This window comes from Halichoerus grypus, chromosome 12 (assembly GCF_964656455.1).
Source record: "Halichoerus grypus chromosome 12, mHalGry1.hap1.1, whole genome shotgun sequence".
NCBI classification, from domain to species: Eukaryota; Metazoa; Chordata; class Mammalia; order Carnivora; family Phocidae; genus Halichoerus; species Halichoerus grypus.
This window is the reverse complement of record NC_135723.1, coordinates 8,552,648-8,578,247: the sequence shown is the minus strand read 5'-3', so window position 1 is coordinate 8,578,247 and position 25,600 is coordinate 8,552,648.

Sequence of the window (25,600 nt, the reverse complement as noted above, 5' to 3'; positions counted from 1 at the left end):
TTATTTATTTGACAGAGAGAGATAGCGAGAGCAGGAACACAAGCAGGGGGAGTGGGAGAGGGAGAAGCAGGCTTCCCGCCGAGCAGGGAGCCCAATGCAGGGCTCAATCCCAGGACCCTGGGATCACGACCTGAGCCGAAGGCAGATGTTTAGAGACTGAGCCACTATTCTTTATAATTTTCTTTTTCTGCCATAGTGATTAATTGTGGAAGCATATCACGGTAATGAACATGCAATTCTGAGCCTTCATAAGGAGGACACTGCCTTAGAGAGTAATTTGAACCAGCAGCTCAATAGATATGAGTTTTTAAAACATTTAAATTTGGAAGTTATTAATTTCCATAATATTACTTTGTATATCATAATAAACCACAAAGGAAATAATCCAGTGTATGGGAGTATTTATAAATAATCCCAAATATGGTACTTAAAGAAGGTCAAAAAAAAAAAAAAAGTATCTGAATGAACCAACTAAGTGTAATATTGTTTTATTTTAAATACGAAGTATTTTAAAATAATTATAAAAGAAGGATTAGACATTATAATCAAATTAAGACACCCAAAAATATTTGAAAAATAGTAAATAGAATTTCTAAAAATACAAAAATACAGTTACTTAAACTGAAAATTCAGACATTCAAACAAAATCACTTGGCATGTCTGGAAAAAAGATCAAATGACTGATGACCAAGATTACCATGAGTAATGATAGACAATAAATTACCATGACATGATTACCAAGAGTAATGATAGACAATAAAAATAAAACCACATGTGATTCAGACATTGACCTTATCAAATACTTTATAATAACAATGGTTAACCTCTCTCAGTATGGTATGAGGGGCATTTTTCAAGACAGCTACAAGTATTCCAGACAGGAGTACAGGAAAACCCAATGTACAAGAAGCAAAATGTTGGAATGACCATCAACCAATACAAAGATCACCCCCCTACACACACATATTGACAGTGTGGAAGGAGGCAGCAAGAAGTCGTATGCTCTAAGGCATGTAAGTGTTATGCTTACAAAACTGGAATCATCAACATGTCCTGTAATAATTCCAGTACTGAGCTACATGAAGATCCTGGTGAAAAAGAGCACTGTGCTCATGACAGTATTTCAACACCCACAAAAGGATCTTCTGCTGAAACGGAATTAAACATTCAGACTCACAAGATTACCATAGGCCACTCTTGGCAAGATAATCACATAGAAAGATATAAAGCAAGAAGCACAGCATGCCATCAGTGTGATAGCAGGTGTTCCTCTTCTGTGATATTCCCGGCAGTAGTCCACAAAGGCCCCTGGCAAATGTATTTTTAAGTGCAAAGGGAGGAGATATTCATTGGTTAAAGTGAATAAGTCCCTAGCTCAAAAGCCTGATGATGCACAGGAACCACAACCTCTTGTAATGTTTGCAAAGGTATGCTTCTAAGGTGCCTGGGAGGGAGATACACAATTACAAGAGTTATTACTCTCAGAGAAGCCCAAATATATGATTTCCTAGGTATTTATAATTCTCCTAGTCCAACTGCATTTTTACAGCTTAGTTTTACCATAAACAGTGTTACCTACGAATGAGTTGATATTCTGCTTTTATCGTGTCTCCAAGAAATCAGATCCAGAAATTTTATTGAAGGTCAAATTTTTATGCAGAAAGGGGAAGTACCTATTAAACTTTATTTCTGTTCTTCACAATAGCCAACTATTCACTCTCCCTGGGCCATACGAAGGGAACAAAGTTAACTCCAAACTAGATTATTGATGGAAAACTCCAGAATTCAATGAAATTCAAAATAATATTAACAGTAGGGGTGCCTGGGTGGTGCGGTTGGTTAACTGTTGGACTCTTGGTTTTGGCTCAGGTTGTGATCTCAGGGTTATGAGATTGAGCCCTGTGTGGGACTTGCACTCAGCATGGAGCCAGCTTGGGATTCTCTCTCTCTCTGCCCCTCTCCCTGCCACTCTCTCTCTCTAAAAACAAATAAATAAATCTTTAAAAATATAATATTAATAGTAAAACCTAATATATGCAACCCCAAACTGATACTACAACTTTTAACTGAAATATAGATACTTAAATTCCTTAACTGTGGGTAAATAAATTCCTTTACCAGTAAGCTGATAACAACATCGTTTTCCAAAAATTGAATTTCCATGACCAGTTAGAGAATAGGAGAATGGTTTAATGTTAGAAAATTAATGAATATAGTTTATTAAATAGGCCAAAAGAGAACAGTGTATATAAATTTTTCATATTCAGTACTCATTCTTGAAAAAGTCAGTACAAAAATATCATGGTAAAAACTATATATCTTTTATAAAAGAATATTTTTTTAACTTTTTTTTTGAGAGAGAGAGTGCACGTGGTAGGAGGGGAAGAAGGAGAGGAAGACAGAGAATCTTAAGTAGGCTCCATCCTGGGTGTGGACGCTCAATCTCAAATCTGAGCCAAAATCAAGAGTCAGTTAACCAACTGAGCCACACAGGCACCCCTAAAATAATATTTTTGATAGTAGAAACATTTTGACATTTTCAATAAAGTCAAGATCAAGTCAGATGGTCTTCATCTCCCTGATTCTTTTATAATTATTGCAGAATTTCTGGAATTAAATAAATTAAGAAAGAAGTGAGTTAAAATTATTCCAAAAGGAAGAGATAAATAACATTATTTGGCTCATATCCAACTGGCAATCAAAAGAGAATCAAGTGAAAAAACAATACAATCAGAGAAATTAGTAAATTTGCAAGATTAAACTATCTAAAAATTAGCAATATCAAAAGTTTTCCTATGTATAAGATAATCAATTAGAAAATATTTAAAAAATAAGAACTCATTTACAATGGGAATAAAAATATAGATTATTGTAAAAATCAGAGAAGAATAACTTTTATAACCAAAAAAATGGTACCTCAGTTGCTGGACAACTGAAAGTTTATCTTTCACATCATAACGTAAATGAATTTTGGCCGTCAGTCTCCCTCATAATAGCTTAGTTGGTCTAAATTCTTTCCCTTTAGAAGTTTTGACATCTTCTTGGGAAAGCTTTCCATGGGATCGTCTGTATCCATCTAGGCAACAACAAGAGGAGAATGAAAGATTATAGATTACTTTCATCCATATTCTATTGACCAGAATCCAGGCTCATCATCCACCTTACATCAAGGGAAGCTGGGAAATGTAGTCTTCCTCTGTGACCAGGAAGAAGAGGTAAAACATAGGTATTGCCACAAATATCTAGTAAGAAGCTAAGAAATGTGTGGATCAGTTAAGAAGAAAACTATGAATCTGAACATACATAGATTAAAGAATGGCTAAGTGTCATTATTTTGAAGGAGAAGACCTAACACTGTAAAGATCTTTTTCCTTACTAATATAAAATTTATAAGCTCTGGTGAAAATATCAATGAAAAATTGTCTCAAAATTAAAAAAATAAATTATCCTAAAGTTCACTTGCAAAAATTCAGATTTTTGTAAGATAAGCATAGGTACTTTTAAAAAGAAAGAATAATGAGGACATATTTCACCTTCTTGGCAAAAAACATAGTTTAAGGTACACATAATTAAAGATGGTATGGTTTCCTAGATACTTACAAATGCATGAAGAGAAGGATTAGTGGAACTACACGGAAGGCATGGAAACTGATCCTAACACTAGATGACAAATATGGCATAACAAAGAGTAAGAAAAGAATTATTTAATAATTATTTTATGAGGGGTGCCTGGGTGGCTCAGTCAGTAAAGTGTCTGCCTTCGGCTCAGGTCATGATCCCATGGTCCTGGGATCGAGCCCCGCATCGGGCTCCCTGCTCAGCAGGGAGCCTGCTTCTCCCTCTCTCACTCCCCCTGCTTGTGTTCCCTCTCTCGCTGTCTCTCTCTCTCTGCCAAATAAATAAACAAAGTCTTTAAAAAAGCAATTATTTTGGGGGCAGAACAAGATGGCGGAGGGGTAGGAGACCTGGATTTTGTCTGGTCCCAGGAATTCAGCTGGATGGGGATCAAACCATTCTGAACACCTACAAACTCAACAGGAGATCGAAGAAAAGAATAGCAACAACTCTCTGAACAGAAAAGCGACCACTTTCTGGAAGGTAGGACGTGCAGAGAAGTGAATCCGAGGCGATATTCGGGAGGATAGACGGCGGGGGAGGGGCCTCCGTGGGCCGCTTCTGGCAAGTGATAGAGCCGCGGGGCACAAAATCGGAACTTTTAGAAGTCTGCTCCGCTGAGGGACGTCACTCTGGTGGCGAAGTGGGGGGTGGAACCCTCGCGGGACAGTGTGGTCTCAGGACCCTCGGGGTCACAGAAAGACCGGGGATACCTGAGTGCGGCAGAGCTCCCAGGTATCGGAGCGGGGAAGCCGGCTGCAGAGACGGAGCCCAGGCGCGGGCTCTCAGCTCAGGGTTGCTATAAACCGTGATCCGCGGCACAGTCGGGCCACTGCTCCTCCAGCGGGGACCCAACAAGCGGCAGATCCGGGGAGACTCACCTTCTTCCCCTGGGAGGAGAGGTGCGGGAGCGCACCGCGGGGACCTGCTGGGTTTGGAGACTCTACCCAGGGTCGGGTGCCAGATAGAAAGGCGCGGTCACAGGCCGGGTGAGCACGGAGTGTGGCCGGAGACCGGGGAGACGGGAGTGACTGACTGCTTTTCTCTGGGGGCTCGCTGAGGAGCGGGACCCCGAGTTCTCGGCTCCTCCTGGGCGGAGACTGGGAGGCCGCCATTTTCACTCTCCGCCTCCAAAGCTGTACGGAAAGCTTGCAGGGAACAAAAGCTCCGGAGAGCAAACCCGAGCAGATTACTTAGCCCGGACCGGCAAGGGCGGGGCAATTCTGCCTCCGGCAAAGACGTTTGGGAACCACGGCAACAGGCCCCTCCCCCAGAAGATCAGCGAGAACAGCCAGCCAAGACCAGGTTTACCGATCAATGAGAACGGCAGAACTCCAGCGCTAGGGGAATACTGCACATAGAATCCATGGCTTTTCCCCCATGATTCTTTAGTCTTTCAAAGTTAATTTTTTTAACTGTCTTTTTTTTTTTTAATTTTTCTTCTTCCCTTTTTCAACCAGCATCTTATCAATCCCTTTTTTAAAAAACATTTTTCTTTTTCATTTTTAGAGTCATATTCTATCCCTTCATAGTAGTTACCCTTATTTTTGGCATATATATAAGTTGTTCTCTCTTTAAGATTTTGAGATACAGTTTCTTTTAACAGATCAAAATATACCCTAAATCTCTACTGTATGGCTTTGTTCTAGTCTCCTGTCTGATTACATTCTCTCCCTTTTTTCTTTCTTTCTTTTTTTTTAGATCCTCTTCTTTCTTTTTTCAAACAACTTTTTATCTTAATCAATTCCTTTTCTAAAATCTTTTATAATTTTCATCTTTACAGTCATATTCCATCCCTTCATTGTATTAACACTTATTTTTGTACATATATAAGTTTCCTTTCTTTAAAATTTTGGGAGGCACTTTCTTCTAACAGACCAAAATCACCCAAAATCTAGTGTGTGGCACAGATCTATGCACCAGCCTGATCATATTTGATCATATTCTGTTTTTGTTTTGTTTTGTTCTGTTTTTGTTTCTTTTATCTTTTATCTTTTCCTTTTTCTTTTTTCTTTCGTTCCCTTTCTTTTCCCCCGGTTTCAGGTCTTCTCTGATTTGTTTATAGTATATTTTCTGGGGACGTTGTTACCCTGTTAGCATTTTGTTCTGTCATTCATCTATTCTCCTCTGGACGAAATGACAAGACGGAAAAAATCACCTCAACAAAAAGAACAAGAGACAGTACCGACTGCCAAGGGCCTACTCAATACAGACATTAGTACGATGTCAGAACTAGAGTTCAGAATGATGATTTTAAAAATACTAACTGGGCTTGAAAAAAACATGGAAGTTATTAGAGAAACCCTTTCTGGAGAAATAAAAGAACTAAAATCTAACCAAGTCGAAATCAAAAAGGCTATTAATGAGGTGCAAACAAAAATGGGGGCTCTAACTGCTAGGATAAATGAGGCAGAAGAGAGAATTAGCGAGATAGAAGACCAAATGATGGAAAATAAAGAAGCTGAGAAAAAAAGAGATAAACAACTACTGGATCATGAGGGCAGAATTCGAGAGATAAGCGATACCATAAGTTGAAACAACATTAGAATAATTGGGATCCTATAAGAAGAAGAAAAAGAGAGAGGGGCAGAAGGTATATTGGAGCAAATTATAGCAGAGAACTTCCCTAATTTGGGGAAGGAAACAGGAATCAAAATCCAGGAGGCACAGAGAACACCCCTCAAAATCAATAAAAATAGGTCAACACCTCGACATTTAATAGTAAAACTTAAGAGTCTCAGAGAAAGAGAGAAAATCCTGAAAGCAGCTCGGGAGAAGAGATCTGTAACCTACAATGGTAGAAACATTAGATTGGCAACAGACCTATCCACAGAGACCTGGCAGGCCAGAAAGGACTGGCAGGATATATTCAGAGCACTAAATGAGAAAAATATGCAGCCAAGAATACTGTATCCAGCTAGGCTGTCATTGAAAATAGAAGGAGAGATAAAAAGCTTCCAGGACAAACAAAAACTAAAAGAATTTGCAAACATGAAACTAGCCCTACAAGAAATCTTGAAAGGGGTCCTCTAAGCAAAGAGAGAGCCTAAAAGCAACATAGACCAGAAAGGAACACAGACAATATACAGTAACAGTCATCTTACGGGCAATACAATGGCACTAAATTCATATCTTTCAATAGTTACCCTGAACATAAATGGGCTAAATGCCCCAATCAAAAGACACAGGCTACCAGATTGGATTAAAAAACAAGACCCATTGATATGCTGTCTGCAAGAGACTCATTTTAGACCCAAAGACACCCCCAGATTGAAAGTGAGGGGGTGGAAAACCATTTACCATGCTAATGGACACCAAAAGAAAGCTGGGGTGGCAATCCTTATTTCAGACAAATTAGATTTTAAACCAAAGATTGTAATAAGAGATGAGGAAGGACACTATATCCTACTTAAAGGGTCTATCCAACAAGAAGATCTAACAATTGTAAATATCTATGCCCCTAACATGAGAGCAGCCAATTATATAAGGCAATTAATAACAAAAGCAAAGAAACACATCGACAACAATACAGTAATAGTGGGGGACTTTAACACCCCTCACTGAAATGGACAGATCATCTGAGCAAAAGATCAACAAGGAAATAAAGACTTTAAATGACACACTGGACGAAATGGACTTCACAGATATATTCAGAACATTCTATCCCAAAGCAACAGAATACACATTCTTCTCTAGTGCCCATGGAACATTCTCCAGAATAGATCACATCCTAGGTCACAAATCAGGTCTCAACTGGTACCAAAAGATTGGGATCATTCCCTGCCTATTTTCAGACCACAATGTTTTGAAACTAGAACTCAATCACAAGAGGAAAGTCGGAAAGAACTCAAATACATGGAGGCTAAAGAGCATCCTACTAAAGAATGAATGGGTCAACCAGGAAATTAAAGAAGAATTTAAAAAATTCATGGAAACCAATGAAAATGAAAACACAACTGTTCAAAATCTTTGGGATGCAGCAAAGGCAGTCCTAAGAGGAAAGTATATAGCAATACAAGCCTTTCTCAAGAAACAAGGAAGGTCTCAAATACACAACTTAACCCTACACCTAAAGGAGCTGGAGAAAGAACAGCAAATAAAGCCTACACCCAGCAGGAGAAGAGAAATAATAAAGATCGAGCAGAAATCAATGAAATAGAAACCAAAAACAGGAGAACAGATCAACGAAAGAAGGAGCTGGTTCTTTGAAAGAATTAACAAGATTGATAAACCCCTGGCGAGACTTATCAAAAAGAAAAGAGAAATGACCCAAATAATTAATATCATGAATGAAAGGGAGAGATCACAACCAACACCAAAGAAATACAAACAATTATCAGAACATATTATGAGCCATTCTATGCCAGCAAATTAGATAATCTGGAAGAAATGGATGCATTCCTAGAGATGTATCAACTACCAAAACTGAACCAGGAAGAAATAGAAAACCTGAACAGACCTATAACCACTAAGGAAACTGAAGCAGTCATCAAAAATCTCCCAAAACACAAAAGCCCAGGGCCAGATGGCTTCCCAGGGGAATTCTACCAAACATTTCAAGAAGAATTAATACCTATTCTTCTGAAACTGTTCCAAAAAATAGAAATGGAAGGAAAACTTCCAAATTCATTTTATGAGGCCACCATTACCTTGATCCCAAAACCAGACAAAGACCCCATCAAAAAGAATTACAGACCAATATCCTTGATGAACACAGATGCAAAAATTCTCACCAAAATACTAGCCAATAGGATCCAACAGTACATTAAAAGGATTATTCACCACGACCAAGTGGGATTTATCCCTGGGCTGCAAGGTTGGTTCAACATCCGCAAATCAATCAGTGTGATACAATACATTAATAAAAAAAAGAACAAGAACCATATGATCCTCTCAATAGATGCAGAAAAAGCATTTGACAAAGTACAGCATCCTTTCTTGATCAAAACTCTTCAGAGTATAGGCATAGAGGTTACATACATCAATATCATAAAAGCCATCTCTGAAAATCCCACAGCAAATATCATTCTCAATGGGGAAAAACTGAGAGCTTTCCCCCTAAGGTCAGGAACACGGCAGGGATGTCCACTATCACTGCTGCTATTCAACATAGTATTAGAAGTCCTAGCTACAGCAATCAGACAACAGAAAGAAATAAAAGGCATCCAAATTGGCAAAGAAGAAGTCAAACTCTCAGTCTTTGCAGATGATATGATACTTTATGTGGAAAACCCAAAAGACTCCACCCCAAAACTGCTAGAACTCATACAGGAATTTAGTCAAGTGGCAGGATATAAAATCAATGCACAGAAGTCAGTGGAATTCCTATACACCAACAACAAGACAGAAGAAAGAGAAATTAAGGAGTCAATCCCATTTACAATTGCACCCAAAACCCTAAGATACCTACGAATAAATCTAACCAAAGAGGCAAAGGATCTGTACTCAGAAAACTATAAAATACTCATGAAAGAAATTGAGGAAGACACAAAGAAATGGAAAAACGTTCCATGCTCATGGATTGAAAAAACAAATATTGTGAAGATGTCAATGCTACCTAGAGCAATCTACACATTCAATGCAATCCCCATCAAAATACCATCCACTTTTTCAAAGAAATGGAACAAATAATCCTAAAATTTGTATGGAACCAGAAAAGACCCCGCATAGCCAGAGGAATGTTGAAAAAGAAAAAGCAAAGCTGGCGGCATCACAATTCTGGACTTCCAGCTCCGTTACAAAGCTGTCATCATCAAGACAGTATGGTACTGGCACAAAAACAGACACATAGATCAATGGAACAGAATAGAGAGCCCAGAAATGGACCCTCAACTCTATGGTCAACTAATCTTTGACAAAGCAGGAAAGAATGTCCAATGGAAAAAAGACAGTCTCTTCAACAAATGGTGTTGGGAAATTTGGACAGCCACATGCAGAAGAATGAAACTGGACCATTTCCTTACACCACACACAAAAATAGTCTCCAAATGGTTGAAAGACCTCAATGTGAGACAGGAGTCCATCAACATCCTAAAGGAAACATAGGCAGCAACCTCTTCGACCTCAGCCGCAGCAACTTCTTCCTAGAAACATCGCCAAAGGCAAGGGAAGCAAGGGCAAAAATGAACTATTGGGACCTCATCAAGATAAAAAGCTTTTGCACAGCAAAAGAAACAGTCAACAAAACCAAAAGACAACCTACAGAATGGGAGAAGATATTTGCAAATGACATATCAGATAAAGGGCTAGTATCCAAAATCTATAAAGAACTTCTTCAACTCAACACCCAAAGAACAAATGATCCAATCAAGAAATGGGTGGAAGACATGAACAGACATTTTTCCAAGGAAGACATCCAAATGGGCAACAGACACATGAAAAAGTGCTCAACATCGCTCGGCATCATGGAAATCCAAATCAAAACCTCAATGAGATATCAATGAAATACCTCACACCAGTCAGAATGGCTAAAATTAACAAGCCAGGAAACGACAAATGTTTGCAGGGATGCCAAGAAAGGGGAACCCTCCTACATTGTTGTTGGGAATGCAAGCTGGTGCAGCCACTCTGGAAAACAGTATGGAGGTTCTTCAAAAAGTTGAACATGGAGTTACCCTATGACTCAGCAATTGCGCTACTGGGTATTTACCCCAAAGATACAAATGTAGGGATCTGAAGGGATACGTGAACCCTGATGTTTATAGCAGCAATGTCCACAATAGCCAAACTGTGGAAAGAGCCAAGATGTCCATCAGCAGATGAATGGATAAAGAAGAAGTGGTATATATATACAATGGAATATTATGCAGCCATCAAAAAGAATGAAATCTTGCCATTTGCAATGACATGGATGGAACTGGAGGGTATTATGCTGAGCGAAATAAGTCAATCAGAGAAAGACATGTATCATATGACCTCACCGATATGAGGAATTCTTAATCTCAGGAAACAAACTGAGGGTTGCTGGAGTGGTGGGGGGTGGGAGGGATGGGGTGGCTGGGTGGTAGATATTGGGGAGGGTATGTGCTATGGTCAGCGCTGTGAAGTGTGCAAGACTGTTGAATCATAGATCTGTACCTCTGAAGCAAATAATACATTATATGTTAAAAAAAAAAAGAAGAAGATAGCAGGAGGGGAAGAATGAAGGGGGGGAAATCGGAGGGGGAGACGAACCATGAGAGACTATGGACTCTGAAAAACAAACTGAGGGTTCTAGAGGGGAGGGGGGTGGGAGGATGGGTTAGCCTGGTGATGGTTATTAAAGAGGGCACATTCTGCATGGAGCACTGGGTGTTATATACAAACAATGAATCATGGAACACTACATCAAAAACTAATGATGTAATGTATGGTGATTAACATAACATAATAAAAAAAAACAATTACTTTATGACAACTGTAAGAAAAGGTATATGTTTTTTCTCACCACATACACAAACACAAAACCAGATATCTTAAAGCAGATGTGAACAACTTACAACCCAAGGTCCAAATCTAGCCCATCTCTTGATTTTGTAAGTAAGGTTTTATGGGTTCATGGCCATGCCCATTTGCTTATAGAATGTCAGTGGCTGCTTTTCAAGGCAGAATCATCACAGACACCCTGTGGCTTATAAAGACTAAAATAATTACTATCTGGTCCTTTATGGAAAAAAAAGTTTGCTGAACCCTGGACTAAAATAATTAAAATAATTGAAAGAAAATGTAGGTAAATGTTTATTTGATTTGGAATAGGAGTTTTTCAGTGTAACAGCTAAGTAAGAAACCACAAAATGCAGTGTGATATATATTGGAAATATTAATTTATTCAACAAATTGTTCTAAGTCAAATGAAAAACTGGGAGGCATTTTACAAAAGATGGTTACGATAATTCCTTTCATGCTATTCCCATGCCTCCATGACTTTGTTGTTCTCTCCATCAAAAGTGGAATCTATTCTCCTCCCCCTTGAAGCTGGGCTGGCTCTGTGACTGTTTGAACACGAAAATGTGGTGAAGTGTGTTTTGTCATTTCTGATCTTGGGCCTCAAGAAGCTGTGCTACTTCCATTCCAGCATTGGAATACCTGAACACTGTCCCTTATACACAAGCCCCATCCAGCTCCTTGAGGATGAGAGACCCCATGGAGAAAAAGGTCCAGCTGTTCCAGACATTCTGCCCTCTTTGCTGAGGCTCTTATTGTGAGTGAGTTTTTCTGGGACCAGCCAACTCCCAGCTGACCCTCAATGGCTACAAAGTGCAAGTAAGCCCAGCTGAGTACACCCCACCCCCAAATTACTAAGCTATAGGGCTGGGAGGAAATAAATAGTTTTGTTTTAAGTCACTAAGAGTTGGGGATGATTTATTTACAGATAACTGACACAACATAGTTGTGATACACATGACAATCAAAGGACCAGTCTTCTTAGCAAAGAGTATTAACACATCAGTAAGTAGTTCTTTTTTTTTTTTCCTTTGATAATTGCTTCTGATTCTCACCTAGCATATCCAGTTTGGGTCTAGAGGACAGGCCCTCAAATTGTTTATCCTTCTTCCATCTCCTTAATTAGTGGTAATAGTGGTTGAGGGGGCAATCTAACATCCTTTATTAAATTCAGTTTTGACATGTATAGACTTCATTGGTTACAGTTTCCCACTCAATCTGTTACTGAATTTTTTTCTAGTGTACCTTTGCTTGTTACACAGAAGCATAACATAAATGCAGTAAAGTGCACACATCTTAAGTGTACAGTCTGATGAATTTGTGCACATACATTCACTCATGTAAATATCACACAGATCAAGATGTGGAACTCTTCCAACACAGCAACTCTTTTTCAGAGACAGGTTTTCCTCTGCATGCTGAGTATATATGCTGCTTTTTGGTGTTGCACAATTTCTCACATGATCTGCATTGTGTGTATGTGTGTATATTTGTGTTTTTCTTTATAATCATCTCTATTAATCTGGGTTCTCCAGAAAAACAGAACCAATAATAGATATATATTCTAATACCTATATCTCTACTTCTACCTCCACCTCTATCTATGTATTTATGTATCTGTCTGTCTTTCTGTCTATCCATCCATCCATCCACACATCCATATATACATACATTGAAAGAGAGAGAGATTTACTTTAAGGAATTGGCTTACATGTTGATTAGGGAGGCCAAGAAGTCTCAAGGTCTGCAATCAGCTGGACCTCGGAGAGCTGATAGTTCCAGTCTATGAGTCTGAAGGGAGGAAAGGACAGATGTCTGAACTCAAAGACAGGCAGGCAGAAAGAGAATTTGTTCTTACTCAGTCTTTTATTCCATTCAGGCCTTCAATGGATTGGATAAGGCCCACCTATGTTGGGAGGGCTGAGGGCCCATCTGCTTCACTCAAGTCTATCAATTCAAATGTTAATCTCATCCAGTAACTTCCTCACAGGCACACCCAGAAATAAGGTTTAACCAAATAACCGGTTACTCCATAACCCAGATATCAGACCACTAACAACACTGCCAAGAAATTAATGAAGGCAAGTCACTGAGTGGGTCAGTGGAAATCTGGCTGGGGAGCTACTGAGGACATAACTTTTTCTGTTACAACCCAAGCTTCGTAAATGTATTAAAATATCAGCATTTGGACAGAGGGTGAAACCACATAGCATACTTTAGGCCATATTGTTAAAACAATGCCAGAAGCACAGAAATGAAATGATTGGAACATGATTTGGGGCACAGAACACTGCATAACCAGTTTAAGATTGGGAAGATTTTTCTAGAAAGAATAGGTGTATCCCTTATGTAAGTCATAGTACCTTAGATTAATTATATTTTTTATTGACCACATTGTGTTATTAAAACTCCATATTTATGGTTATTTCATAGAATCTCTCATAAATTTTTCTTTAGACAAAATAGCTCATATTTATATATTTTTTCATCTTAACTGAATTACTCTGGCATTGTTGTGGAAAAATATTGATTTTAGGGTCTTATTAACTGTCTATTGTTGTTTATTAGGTAATGGTCCATCATCTTTGCCTTGGTTGATAAATATCTGCTCTCCTGCTTGTTCCACGTGATTTACTTCTCACTCTCTCAGTGAGGCTGGCAGCACATAATTAGTATTTTATATAATGAAGGACTTTCCTCCCTAGAATTCAGGAGAGTTTCACTTGGTGCCAGTGAAATTCTGACTTATTTTTTGCTACTATTTTCTGACGGAATGGGTAACTTGAAGAGATTGTAAATCTTATATCCAATGCCCTTTGAATGACCTTGAAGGTCTTTCATATTTCCTGGTCCCATTGCTGGTGTTGGAGTTTGTGCGGAGCACAGAGGCTGCCAGGCTGAGGAGCCCACTGATTAGAGCTCAGTGGGCCATGCCTCGGGGGGGTCTTGGCACCAAGCCATATCAGCCAGGAGGGAGGGGACACTTTTCTGATCCATCCACCCAGAAAGGCCACCCTGTGTGCCTTTAGGAGTTGCATATTCTGGCTTCACTGTATTAATTTAGTATTTTTTTTCAACTAGCAAGTTATATGGCATAGTAATAAAAACATGGAGTTTAGAAGAAAAAACACGCATGTTTGAATTTTGGTTTATCACCATTTATCCCCAATTTTTTCACCATCTGGACCCCCAGACCTGACATTTACTGCTCACCTGCTTATACCCACTGACATTTGTCCAGCATTTTTCCTTAAGTTCTTCTTTCCAGTTTATCTCTTAACTCAGGCAAAAGATGTGAGGGGCATAGCATCCCGTAATGGAAACTGAAACTACCCCTCAAGCAATAACTACCTGGACTAAGAGCTCGGGCAGCCCAGACCACCCAGACCAGTTTGACCTTCACCCATGACTCACACTTGTGCAGATGAACCATGCAGTGACCACGGAGTGACCAACAGTTACCTTACCTCATTCTAAGACTAAAATCTCTGCCCTAGGAAGTGTATGTATATTTCCTTAAGGCACATATACAACTTATGTTTACCTTTACATACAATGACAAGACTCCCCTTTTTAAATATTCATCCTAACCCTAAATAAAAGGAACCCACCCACCCCTGCTCAGGGAGTCACAGCTTTGGAGGTTATTCCCTGTGATCTCCAAAGAAGTTTACTTTGTGTGACAACTCTACCTTGTGTAGTTTCTGTCTGTGACTCACCAAGGGGCAAACTCACTATTTGGTTACAATTTGATTTTTGTGAAGTTATGATACCTCTATGAATCCCTGTTTTCACACTTTTTTTTTCCTTTTTGCAATAATACACTTTTAATTACAAAATTATTCATGTTCATGGAAAATGAATATACACAACACAATAAAGGGGGAAGCTCTCAGAATTCCACTACACAAGGATAAACACAGGAAGTTTGGTGGGAAACTTTCAATATTTTTTCTTTGCCTACATGTGAACATATAATTGTGTTAAAATTAGAATCACAGCATATATACATTTACTTGTTTAAATTATAAATATTTTAATTAGACTTTTCATTGACTATGTCTTAAAAATGTACTATAATTTATTTCATTAATCAAAATATAATTTATTTCACATATATACAAATATATACATACATTTAAGACTTTTGCCTGCTATTTTTCCAAATCACCCTCTGCAAATTTACATCCATAACTCATATATAAGTAATATATAAGAAATGTCTATTGCTGCATATTATCATCCTTTAAAGAATGTATGCCTTTTTGATAGATAAAAACGACCTTCTTTGGTTGCTATAATTTGCTTTCCATTGATTAATAGTAAGATTAAACTTGTTTTCATTTGTCTGTTTGCACTTAAATTTCTTATTTTTGTGAATTTCATGATTATGACTTTTCCTTATGTTTCTCTTCTTCAAAAATATTTACCTTATTGGTTTGTGAGAGTCCTTTATGTATTAAAAAACGTTAACCTTTTCTATTTCTTGTGTGTATTTTAAGAAATTCTCAACCAAAAATTAGAAGAGGTTGCCTTCCCTTAATTTATGCATTGATTCCCGGTAATAGAAGAATTCAAGAGGGTGACATTAGTCAGAGGAGTCTGTTTTTTTTTTTTTTTTAAATCCTCTTTACTTTTCTGGACAAATAGCGTTAATGATTGGGTGCAATCTGCATTGGATTTACAGCTAGCTGTTGGCAAGGTGTATTTCTTTAATCTATTTCCTAGATTCTTGCAAAATTGGACACTACTTCTGTTTTAGGAAATGAGGACCAAATGCAATTGGTCCATTGTAAACCTTCGTGGACACAATCTAGTCATTGCTTTTTCCCTGGGTGAAGGACCTGCCTCTCTCCTTAATGTGTGGCATGACTGTCAAGGATGGCATCCAATTACAGCTTTTTTCTTTCTCATAGCAGGTACAGAGTTACACTTCCTTTGTACTCTAATAGAAACATTACAATGTCTCATAAATGAAAACATTTTCATGATACAGATCAAACCATAATTATTTTTATCTCATAATTTTGTTCTTTCTGTTTGTAATAACTTAAATATGCTATTTGTGACACAATGATTCTCTAATGTCAGTTTTCTAAGGTACTTTTCCTGGATGAAGTGAAGGCATATTTTACATATGGCAAATGGCCAAAAAATTATTCATGCTAAGGCAAGATTTCTCTAAGTTTCCTGGCATAGTTAGTTACAAATAATTTTTTTCAATGTGAATTTTCCTTCTAATTTTGTTTACAGTGTATGTTCCCCAAACTCTGTTGTTAATATTTTCAAACATCCAGAAGCATTGAACTTATACAATGAATACTTGTATAGTCTTTACCTGTTTTCACTAATTGTGAATAATTTTTCTTATGTGTTTGGTGTTCTCTACACATTTTCCTGAACCACTGGAAAGCAAATTATAGAAATTATGCTATAATACTCCTAAATATTTCCATATGTATCTGTAAGAATACTGAATTATCCACATAACTATATATGTCAACTTAATAAAATTAACAACAATTATATATCACCTGATATCCAGTTCAGATGTGATATATTTTTCACATATATGCATTTACAGTTTTAAATCATGAAAACTATCAATACTTACTCTTGAGCTTTTTTATTTGATAATATGCTTTAAAATAACTTCTCTACCTCAAAAATTAAAAATACTTTGTTATACATGTCTACATTCTTGTCCTTGTGTGATTTTTTTTAATTTGAATTTCTAATTGAATTTCCAGAATTCAACTGGATTAACTTAGTTCTAAGGTAAAAATCAAATTTTATTCTTTCCACAGTGTTAGATTATCTCAGCACAGTTTATCAATCCATATTTCCCCCAGTGGTTAAAAATAACACCTACAATATTTGCAAATGACGTATATGATAAAGGGTTAGTATGCAAAATACATAAAGAACTTGTACAACTCAACACCAAAAGACAAATAATCCAATTATAAAAGGGCAGAAGGTATGAACAGACATTTCTCTAAAGAACACATGTGGATGGCCAACAGACACATGAAAAGATGCTTAACATCACTCATCATCAGAGAAACGCAATTCAAAACTACAAGGAGATATTATCTCACACCTGACAGAATGGTCAAAATCAAAAACAAGAGAAAGAACAAGTGTTGGCAGGAATGTGGAGAAAAAGGAAGCCTCTTGTACTGTTGGTGGGAATGCAAACTGGAACAGGCACTCTGGAAAACAGTATGGAGGTTCCTCCAAAAGTTAAAATAGAACTACCCTACACTTTTGCACTTCTAGGTATTTACCCCCAACATACAAAAACACTAATATAAAGGGATATATGCAGCATTATTTACAATAGCCAAATTATGGAAGTAGCCAAAGTGTCTATTAAGAGATGGATGAATAAAGATATATATACAATGGACTATTACTCAGCCATAAAAAAGAAAGAAATCTTGCTATTTTCAGTAACATGGATGGAGCTAGAGAGTATTAGCTAAGTGAAATAAGTCAGTCAAAGAAAGACAAATACCATGTGATTTTACTCATATGTGAACTTTAAGAAATAACAAAAAAATGAGCAAAGGAAAAAAAGAGAGAGAGAGAGAGAAACCAAGAAACAGACTCTTAACTATAGAGAACAAACTAATGGTTAACAGAGGGAGGTGGGCGGGGATGGGAGAAACAGGTGATGGGGATTAAGGAGTGTACTTGTGATGAGTACAGGGTGATGTATGGAATTGTTGAATCACTATATTTTATACCTGAAACTAATATAACAGTGTATGTTAACTATATTGGAGTTTAAAATAAAATTAAAGGAGCAGTTAAGATGGTGGAGTAGTAGGGAGACCCTATGCTTGCCTCATCCTTCTAACACATCTAGATAAATATCAAATCATTCTGAACACCCAAGAAATCCATCTCAGGATTGAACAAATAAACTGAACAACTAGCAGGAGAAAAGAGGCCACATCGTGAAAGGTAGGAGGTGCCAAGATATGATTTGGGAGAGAAAAGAATCACAGGCACTGCAGAAGGGAGGGAGCCCTGATTAAGGGGTGGGGGATAGAAAGAGAGAGAGAGCACACACACTGCACAGGGAATCGCACAAGAAAAACACTTCCCCAGAAGTGTTCCCCAGAACCATTGACTGGGAAAATGAGAGGGCTGATTTTTGGGAGTTTTTACAACCAGTGGAGCTGAAGTTTCAGAAGTCCATGCCATGGACAATGTGGAGCCTGACAGGTGCAGCGGTGCTTCCTGCTTCCGTGGAGAAGGAGGGCAGAGGCCTGGGAGCAAACAGTGCAATCTAAGGATCCCCTGGGACACACTGGGAGAGATGTTTTCCCCTTCTTGGAGTGCATCTGGGAGAGGAGGTATTGCCTCTCAGGGGACAAAAGTGCCAGCAGGCACCATTGCACTGTCCCGATCCTTAGCCTAGGGACAGAGACACCTGCTGAGGGCACTTAACTTTGACACTGGCTTCTTGCTGTGCTTTATCCTAAACTCCAACTCCTGTGCATGTGTGTGACTGCCCTTCTGGGACAAAATGGCACCAACCCCAGCGTGGATAGACCCTCCCCAGAGGATCAGCATGGGTTCCTGCAACACTGGGTCCCTAACATTTGATGTTTTGAAACTAAGGCAGCCTGACTGAAAAAAACAAAAGTTCCCTGTGCTGCCAGGTGGGCAGATGGCCCAGACACAGATGGGGTGAAGGCAGGGATCTGAGGGACACCTGGGACACATGAGGGAAGATTGTCAACTCTTCTGTGAAAGATGCTTAGACAGAAGCACGGGCAACTCCCCTCTCAGGATGAGGGAGAGGGCTGATGCCATTTTTCTCCCCTGCCCTTCAGCATGGTCTGACTTCAGTGAACAGAACAGCACCCACAGTGAAGGCCTGAGCTGCTCACACCAAGCCCTGCTCCCCTGCACTCTGCAGGTGTTTCTTTACTAGGGCAAATGTGCCTAAGAACCAGAGCAGTGGGCCCCTCCCCCATAAGATAAGCACAAACCCCCTGCACACACCAAGTCTACCGACCATAGAGTGCTGCAAAGCTTCAGCTCTAGTGGAAATGTTTTAATATGCAGACCAGAGCACACCAGTTAAAACTCACTGCACACTGGACGAGGTCCAAACAGTCCCCACTGCAGGCAAGGAGAAACTCTGCAGAGGACTGACCTGAGGGAAAGAGCAGCTAAAACACAGCAGCAGCATATACCAGAAACACTTCCTGAAGCACCAGGTCCTGGATGTATATGACTTCTTCATAAAACCATTACTCTCAAAAGCAGGAAACATAATAGGCTTTCCTAACACACAGAAGAAGACAGAGACCTAGACAAAATGCCAAGATGGAGGAATTCATCCCAAAACAAAGTACAAGAAAAATCACAGCCAGGGATCTAATCTAAATAGATACAAGTAATATGCCTGATCCAGAATTTAAAACAATAGCCATAAGGATACTAGCTGGGCTTGAGAAAACATAGAAGACACCAGGGAGTCCCTTACTACAGAGATAAAAGACCTAAAAATTAGTTAGGATGAAATAAAAAAAATGCTCTAACTGAGATGTGAAATCAACTGGATGTAATGACCACAAGGATGGAAGAAGCAGAGGAATGAATCAGTGAAGAGAAGATAAAATTATAGCAAATAATGAAGATGAAGAGGGAAAGAAAAATACTGGATCATGAATGTTTAGGGAACTCAGTGGCTCCATAAAGCGTAATAACATTCATATCATAGGAGTCCCAAAAGAAGAAGAGAGGGGGGAAAAAGGGGGCAAGAGGTTTATTTGAGCAAATTATAGCTGAAAACTTCCTTAATCTGGGGAAAGAAACAGATCTCCAATCCAGGAAGCACAGAGAACTTCCATCAAAATCAACAAAAGCAGGTCAGCACCAAGACATATCATGGTAAAATTTGCAAAATACAGAGATAAGGAAAAAATCCTAAAGCAGCATGGAAAAAGAAATCCCTAACTTACAAGGTAAGACAATAAAGTTAGAGGCAGATCTCTCCACAGAAACTTGGCAGGCCAGAAGAAAGTGGCATGTTATATTCAACATGCTGAATGGGAAAAATATGCAGCCAAGAATACAGATGGCCAACAGACACACGAAAAGATGTTCAATGTCACTCATCATCAGGGAAATACAACTCAAAACTACAATGAAATACCACTTCACACCTGTCAGAATGGCTAAAATTAACAAGACAGGAACCAACAGACGTTGGTGAGCATGAGGAGAAAAGGGAACTCTCTTACACCGTTTGTGGGAATGCAAACTGGTGCATCCACTCTGGAAAACAATATACAGGTCCCTTAAAAAGCTAAAAATAGAACTACCCTATAACCCAGCAATTGCACTACTAGATATTTACCCAAAGGATTCAAAAGTACTGATTCAAAGGAACACATGCACCCTGATGTTTATAGCAGCATTATCAACAATAGCCATATTATGGAAAGAGCCCAAATGTCCATCGATTGATGAATGGATAAAGAAGATATGGTATATAGATACAATGAAATGTTATTCAGCCATTAAAAAGAATAAAATTTTGCCATTTGCAACAACGTGGATGGAGCTAGAGAGTATTATGCTAAGTGAGATAAGCTAGACAGAGAAAGACAAATACCATGATTTCACTCATATATGGAATTTAAGAAACAAAACAGATGGACATAGGGGAAAGAACAAAAAAGAGAGGGAGGCAAACCATAAAAGAGACTCTTAACTATAGAGAACTGAGGGTTGCTGGAGGGGAGGTCAGTGGGGGGATGGGCTTAATGGATGTTGGGGATCAAGGAGGGCACTTATTGTGATGAGTACTGGGTGTTATATATAAGTGATGAACCACTAAATTCTACTCCTGAAACAAATATTACACTGTATGTTAACTACCTAGAATTTAAATTAAAACTTGAAGTATTAAACACATTAAAATTTAACATTGACACTTTCATACTCTACAGGAATCTACTGGTATAGCTTTGTCCTGTGTTTTAATATTAAATATCCATGTGTTCATTCCAGAAATTCCTGAACATTTCCATCTATATTCCTCTCACTGCCTCCAATCTGATTTTGTCATCCTTTTACTTAGTGACTAGCCTTTCCTGAATCCAAAATGTCAGTGACAGCCACCATGCACAAAATCTCAGAAGTACCCCATTCATTGTGACAACAAAATTACCCACACAGATTCCAAATGCCATCTAGGGGTCCTGTTTGAGATCACTTAGTTTTGTATCATTTCATTAAGAAATATCTTGAGACTAGGTAAATACTCCTATTATATATGCCAAAGTACTTTTGAACTCCCTTTTAAAAACATTTGTCTTGTTCATCAACACCTATTATATACAATGCCTGACGCTTGGTGTGTGCTCAATAAAAATTTGTTCAGTTACTAATGAATAGATAACCACATATAAATTGTATTGCAAAAAAATATGACAGCAAAAGAATAAGAAATGTGTGAGAGCTATATTAAAAATACTCTTAAAATTATTAGTAAAAATTATTACTAAAAACATAAAAGAAGACAAATAAATTGAAACAAATAGTTTATGGCTAAAAATGTCAACTATTATAAATTAGACACCACTAGCATTGAGTATAAATGATTTATTGGTTTAATGCAATTTGAATCTACATCTCAGTTTTTTTAAACCTTGATTCAACAATTCTAAAGGTCTTGGAAAATAAACAGATGAGACTAGCCAAGGCAATATTAAAAATGGAAAATAAGCATCCTTTCTTGATCAAAACTCTTCAGAGTGTAGGGATAGAGGGTACATACCTCAATATCATAAAAGCCATCTATGAAAAACCTACAGTGAATATCTTTCTCAATGGGGAAAAACTGAGAGCTTTCCCCCTAAGGTCAGGAACACGGCAGGGATGTCCACTATCACCACTGCTATTCAACACAGTATTAGAAGTCCTAGCCACAGCAATCAGACAACAAAAAGAAATCAAAGGCATCCAAATCAGCAAGGAAGAAGTCAAACTCTCACTCTTTGCAGATGATATGATACTTTATGTGGAAAACCCCAAAGACTCCACCCCAAAACTGCTAGAACTCATACAGGAATTCAGTCAAGTGGCAGGATATAAAATCAATGCACAGAAATCAGTGGCATTCCTATACACCAACAACAAGACAGAAGAAAGAGAAATTAAGGAGTCGATCCCATTTACAATTGCACCCAAAACCATAAGATACCTAGGAATAAATCTAACCAAAGAGGCAAAGAATCTGTACTCAGAAAACTAGAAAATACTCATGAAAGAAATTGAGGAAGACACAAAGAAATGGAAAAATGTTCCATGCTCATGGGTTGGAAGAACAAATATTGTGAAGATGTCAATACTACCTAGAGCAATCTACACATTCAATGCAATCCCCATCAAAATACCATTCACTTTTTTCAAAGAAATGGAATAAATAATCCTAAAATTTGTATGGAACCAGAAAAGACCCCGAATAGCCAGAGGAATGTTGAAAAAGAAAGGTAAAGCTTGGCGGCATCACAATTCCAGACTTCCAGCTCTATTACAAAGCTGCCATCATCAAGACAGTATGGTATTGGCACAAAAACAGACACATAGATCAATGGAACAGAATAGAGAGCCCAGAAATGGACCCTCAACTCTATGGTCAACTAATCTTTGACAAAGCAGGAAAGAATGTCCAATGGCAAAAAGACAGTCTCTTCAACAAATGGTGTTGGGAAACTTGGACAGCCACATGCAAAAGAATGAAACTGGACCATTTCCTTACACCACACACAAAAATAGACTCCAAATGGTTGAAAGACCTCAATGTGAGACAGGAGTCCATCAACATCCTAAAGGAGAACACAGGCAGCAACCTCTTCGACCTCAGCCGCAGCAACTTCTTCCTAGAAACATCACCAAAGGCAAGGGAAGCAAGGGCAAAAATGAACTATTGGGACCTCATCAAGATAAAAAGCTTCTGCACAGCAAAAGAAACAGTCAACAAAACCAAAAGACAACCGACAGAATGGGAGAAGATATTTGCAAATGACATATCAGATAAAGGGCTAGTATCCAAAATCTATAAAGAACTTATCAAACTCAACACCCAAAGAACAAATGATCCAATCAAGAAATGGGCAGAAGACACAAACAGACATTTTTCCAAAGAAGACATCCAAATGGGCAACAGACACATGAAAAAGTGCTCAACATCGCTTGGCATCAGGGAAATCCAAATCAAAACCTCAATGAGATATCACCTCACACCAGTCAGAATGGCTAAAATTAACAAGTCAGGAAATGACAGATGTTGGCGGGATGTGGAGAAAGGGGAACCCTTCTACACTGTTGGTGGGAATGCAAGCTGGTGCAGCCACTCTGGAAAACAGTATGGAGGTTCCTCAAAAAGTTGAAAATAGAGCTACCATATGATCCAGCAATTGCACTCCTGGGTATTTACCCCAAAGATACAAAAGTAGGGACCCGAAAGGGTACGTGCACCCCGATGTTTATAGCAGCAATGTCCACAATAGCCAAACTGTGGAAAGAGCCAAGATGTCCATCAACAGATGAATGGATAAAGAAGAGGTGGTATATATATACAATGGAATATTATGCAGCCATCAAAAGGAATGAGATCTTGCCATTTGCAACGACGTGGATGGAACTGGAGGGTATTATGCTGAGCGAAATAAGTCAAACAGACAAAGACATGTATCATATGACCTCACTGATATGAGGAATTCTTAATCTCAGGAAACAAACTGAGGGTTGCTGGAGTGGGGGGTGGGATGGGAGGGATGGGGTGACTGGGTGATGGACACTGGGGAGGGTATGTGTTCTGGTAAGCACTGTGAATTGTGCAAGACTGTTGAATCTCAGATCTGTACCTCTGAAACAAATAATGCAATATATGTTAAGAAAGAAAAAAAGAAGAAGAATGTAGCAGGAGGGGAAGAATGAAGGGGGGGAAATCGGAGGGGGAGAAGAACCATGAGTGACGATGGACTCTGAAAAACAAACTGAGCGTTCTAGAGGGGAGGGGGTTGGGAGGATGGGTTAGCCTGGTGATGGGTATTGAGGAGGGCACGTTCTGCATGTAGCACTGGCTGTTATGCACAAACAATGAATCATGGAACACTATATCTAAAACTAATGATGTAATGTATGGGGATTAACATAACAATAAAAAAAAAAAAAAAAGTTGAACATAGAGCTACCATACGATCCAGCAATTGCACTACTGGGTATTTACCCCAAAGATACAAATGTAGGGATCCGAAGGGGTACGTGCACCTGATATTTATAGCAGCAATGTCCACAATAGCCAAACTGTGGAAAGAGCCAGGATGTCCATTGACAGATGAATGGATAAAGAAGAAGTGGTATATATATACATATACAATGGAATATTATGCAGCCATCAAAAGGAATGAGATCTTGCCATTTGCAATGACATGGATGGAACTGGAGGGTGTTATGCTGAGCGAAATAAGTCAATCAGAGAAAGACGTGTATCATATGACCTCACTGATATGAGGAATTCTTAATCTCAGGAAACGAACTGAGGGTTGCTGGAGTGGTGGGGGGTGGGAGGGATGGGGTGGCTGGGTGGTAGATATTGGGGAGGGTGTGTGCCATGGAGAGCACTGTGAATTGTGCAAGACTTGAATCACAGATCTGTACCTCTGAAACAAATAATGCAATATACGTTAAGAAAAAAAAAAAAGAAGATGATAGCAGGAGGGGAAGAATGAGGGGGGGGAAATCGGAGGGGGAGACGAACCATGAGGGATGATGGACTCTGAAAAACAAACTGAGGGTTCTAGAGGGGATGGGGGGTGGGAGGATGGGTTAGCCTGGTGATGGGTATTAAGGGGGGCACATGCTGCATGGAGCACTGGGTGTTGTGCACAAACAATGAATCATGGAACACTACATCAAAAAACTAATGATGTAATGTATGGTGATTAACATAACAATAAAAATTAAAAAAAAAATGGAAAACAAACCACTGTAAGGAAGCAGCCAGGCCAGGTATGTATAAGTACTATGTAAAAAACAAAAGAGGAAGAGACAGGTTGTTCAGTACATGGCTTTGGAAAAACTGGCCAAGTGTCTGGATTAAAAAGATCGAACCTTACTTCACAACACACAATGAAATAATTTTAATACAGAATAAAGACCTAAGTGTAAAAATCACAAACATTTTGTTTACAATCCACCTCTTGCCTTCTAATGAAGAGAGAAAGTAGCGATGAGTGAATTTGATGGTGAAATTGGAGAAGTCAACATGATTTAAAATTGCCTTAGGTAAGAAGAGAGGCAGTGAAAGTGTGTGTGTGTGTGTGTGTGTGTGTGTGCGCACGTGTGCACGTGAGAGAGAAAGAGACAGAGAGAGAAAGAGAGAGAGAGAGGAGGGAGAGGGGAGAGTCAGAGGAAAAGAAAAAGAGGAGATGCTAGGGCAAATAGGATTATGGACGTTGAAGATGAGAAATTATTGAATTACTGAAATATTATAGAACTTATTTTCAGGGAAGTGTTTTTTGTT